The following is a 4,376-nucleotide window of genomic DNA, read 5'->3' on the forward strand; positions in this document are numbered from 1 at the left end:
AAAAAAAAAAAAAAAAAAAAAAAAAAGTTATGTAAAATTTAAAAGTATTGAATGATACAGCACTTAGCCTAAATGTATAATTGGCAAATATATAAATTTAATGAGTAAAATACTATTCCACATTTCTACATATTCAGCAGGAAAATATAATTTACCTAAGATTGAGTACTTCATCAAGAGAAAATCACTTCGGATTTGTTCAATTACTGCTACGAATTTGAACATAATAACCAAAAGTCTCAAAGTAATTTGCTTTATCACAGTCCATGTTTGACAGCACCGTGCATATCACTAGATGGCCTCCCATTTAATAATTATTTTTAGAAGTGTTTTGTGTAAATGACAGTAAAATATCTTTTCTGCAATTTGCCATAAGAATATCGACAATACTTAATACTTGCCAACTTACTATATCAATAATATTTACTGATTTACTGTAATTTACAACATAGGATGTTAACAAATGTTCTATAATTCTGTATATTGCCTGTATTTAACATAAGTGTTTTCTAATTCAATAACCCCACACCCGGGTGTTTCAGAATTTAACAGCAATGGGGGACCCCCACCGAAGACCAAAGCATCTGAGAGTTTTCATTTATTTCCTTTGAAAATAGGTTGTTTGCTCTTTGGCTTAGAGCTTTACTGTTCCAGAACCTCCCAGGCCTTACAACAGTTTACATATCCAACGGGTACGTTTCGGCTTTTACTGCTGTTTCGCCGAAAGTCCCTAGCAACCTGTCCCCTCTAGATAGAGCCCTTGTGGTTTTTCTGATGCCCTAAGTGGACAACTGGGATGCCCTCCGCTTGAGCCCATCCTTGAGCCACTCCAGGATGCTTTGACTTGTACACAATGCAACAATTCATTTCTGGCAGTGAACTGAATAGAATACATTAAGCCCACATCCTGAATTCTCAACCGCTTTTCTGTTTACTTTAAATTGTAATTCAAGACATTGAGGTCAGGCTCTAAATCTTGGGATATTTTAGCCCCTATTTTCCCCATAAATTTCTAGCTCTGTTTTCTCTGTCTTCGGACAGAAAAGGGCCTGAGAGAAGGTGACTTCATGTGCGGTATTTGGGTGTAGGAAAAGGAACAATGCCCTCCTGTCTCCTTGCCTCAGAGAAGCGTGACAATATGCCTTCCAACTCATACAACAGGACGTGACAGCCAGCCAACGCAGTAGCCAGCTCCAGTGAAACGTCATGATTTCTAGGACTTTGTTCTCTCCACCCCAAGGGAAAATAGAGAGAAAAGACACCGTATGTAGTTTTCTTCAATTTTAGAATTCTTGCCTGGCTAGTAAGTGAGGGGTGAGGCAAAAATAAAAATCCAAATGCATTCATTTCTGATTTCAAATCCTTCAAGAATATTATCTCATTTTTTTTTTCATATTTGACCATTGTGGATTTATTTGACTTCAAATAAACATAGCTCGGGACTAAACAGAGTAATTATCAGCTTTGAAAGGAAAAGATTAATAGTGATCTTACTGGAATCCATGCATACTATACACAGACAAATCCACAAATGGATCATGAATGGGACACAGATATACAGGATATCAAAACTTCTGTGTTAATAAAAATAATAATGCTGTTGAAAACGACCCTAAACCTGGAATGCTGAACTACACTAAGCAGACATTTGAAAATACAAATATAGCCTGCCAAAAGGAATTTAATTTTAGTTCAAAGGTACAAAAGTGCCTTAATTTCTAAAGAATTAGAAAAATAAACGAGAGCTATCAAGTTTAAAATATTACATTATTGAAAAGATATTTATTGCCAAACAAATCAAACCTGAATATGATCAAGCATCTAGATCAAAGGTTCAACTTTTAGCATACCCAATGATAAAAAAAACGAGTTAAGTGATACCATGGGGTTGTACAAACAAAATCCAGATTAAAGGACGCTCTATAAAATAAAAAAAAGCCTGTTTTTTTTTAATGCCAGGTAAAAAGAAATGGAGGAGAAACATTCTATGCATTAAAGGAGAATGTGGAGATGGAAAAAATAATCTCTACTTGTGGACTTTACTTATATTCGGCAAAAATAAGCAAGTATTTTTTTTTAATCATAAGACAATCAGGGAAGCACAGATACAGGAATGTGATTTGCTTATTCAAGGCAATTTTTACTGTTTTATGGTTGATAATGGGATTGCAGTTATGTTTTGTCAGAGCCACTATTTTTTACTAAAATAGTTGCAGACTAAATGTTAGGCTGTCTGGAAATTACTTCAAAATAATTCCAGAGGATTGGAGGTATGGATGAAACAATATTAGCCATTAGTTGATAATTATACATGGGGGTCCATTATACTATTTTTTTATATTTATGTGTATGTTTTCCATAATAAAAAGGATAAAGAGGTTCTTAAAGGTAATTTTTATGAGAATAGCATGTCATTAGGCTGAATATTCAAATATCATTCCACTCTGGTACATCTTTATGTTAGGTACTGATCTGATGCAAATCTGAATTAAAAGAGAGTATCAGTTGAGAGAACCTGAGATAATAAAGAGTTTGTGATGCATGTATAATAAGATATAATTTTATATAGTTGAATATATAAAGAAGCAGAAGAATATAAAGGTATAATAGACATGCAGTATAGTTAGGGCTTTATTATGATACAGTAAAATGTAAATGAGCTCAGGAGATAGGAAAACCAGGGTCTGATGCCCTCATTTGCTGCCTATCTTGTTAGGAAAGCCACTGAGCCTCTGAGCCTCAATTTCCTCCCCTGTAAAATGGTGGTAAGTGTACTTCCCTCAAAAGAGTATTGCAGACACTTAATAATTTGTGAAAACTCCTAATACAATGAAATAAGCCCTGGTACTTCCATAATACTGTGTTCTAAATATGTTATTTAACATATATTAACTCATTTAATCCTCAAACAACATTGTGAGGTAAGTATTTGTATTGTCAGGCTTTACAGATGAGGGAGCAGGGATTAAGTGAATCATTCAAGGACAAACAACTAGTAGGTGCCTGAGCTGAAATACAAACAATGCCATCTGTCTCCAGAATGAGACATAGAGCAAAACGACACATCATAGATGCTTAATCGATGTTTTAATGATAAGTAACAGTTGCTGCTTTTAGTGGTAAAACATCAAAGCTGATTTGTATGTGTTCATTGCTGTCACCCCCTCCCAAAATTATATCTTGAATATGAAAAATGAAGATAAAAAGTATTCTGGGGGTGTCTGGGTGACTCATTTGGTTAAGCCCCTGACTCTTGGTTTTGGCTCAGGTCTTGATCTTTTGGGTCAGGAAATCAAGCCCCGAGTTGGGCTCCGTGCTCAGCGGGGGAGTCTGCTTGAAGATTCTCTTTCTCCGTCTGCCCCACTCCCACCCACTCTCCCCCTCACTCTCTCAAATAAATAAATAAATCTTTTAAAAAAGATAAAAAATGTAATTTAGTTTCTCTATAGCAAACTGCTAAATTGAGCATTTACAATTTAACAATGACCGTCCTTAACATTGCATCTAACAACTTAGTGTATGCTCACAGCAGCCAAACCATGTAGGAAATATTGTCCCTATTGAACAACAGATGAGGAAGGTGAAGTTAGGATATGGTGATTAACTTGCCAGATATCATGTAGCTTCTAAACAATGGCAACACTTTATACATGAAATGTTGACCCCAGAGGCCATTTGGTAAGTTTATTATCAAAGCATCTCAAGAAGGTATGAGGAGCTAGCAATTAATTTACACCTAGTGTACTAAAAATTTTAACAATAATATTATACTCTCATTACAATCTTCTGAGAAAGGTACTATTATTTTTCTCTATGATGAGACGGAGGCTCGATGAAATTAAATAATTTGCTCAAAATCACACAACCTGTAAATTATGAAGCAGGTATTTAAACCCAGCGTGGCCTATTTTCAAAGTCCATGTATTTGGTGTTATATCAATTATTGGCAATTTTTTGCATTCAGTCACTTGAAACAATAACCACCAACACTGGTATCCAGCAAAAAAAAAAAAAAAAAAAAGTTGATTTCAATCTTATTTGTATTTTCATACAATGTCATTCCCTTTTGAAATGCTATTTTCTTGAATAGGGAATACATTTGATCTGGCCGTTACATTGCCAAGTGGAAAATGCGTTCTGATTCAAATATATAGTAGATCTTACTCACCGGGGCTTATAAACAGATTATTTGTTGTCATGCTTGCTTTTCTTACATATACTTATGCATATGCTGCTCATAGATCATGTATTCGCCTGTAGTAAATTGGAACCTTCAAGTATTTGGATCATAGGAACAAAAACTCACCAGGATTTGAGTTGGAAAGGAAGAAAGTATGAAGGGACATTATTCGATTCTAGTTTTTAATGCATTGTTT

Source organism: Ursus maritimus, unplaced genomic scaffold (assembly GCF_017311325.1).
Source record: "Ursus maritimus isolate PB19 unplaced genomic scaffold, ASM1731132v1 scaffold_28, whole genome shotgun sequence".
Lineage (NCBI taxonomy): Eukaryota > Metazoa > Chordata > Mammalia > Carnivora > Ursidae > Ursus > Ursus maritimus.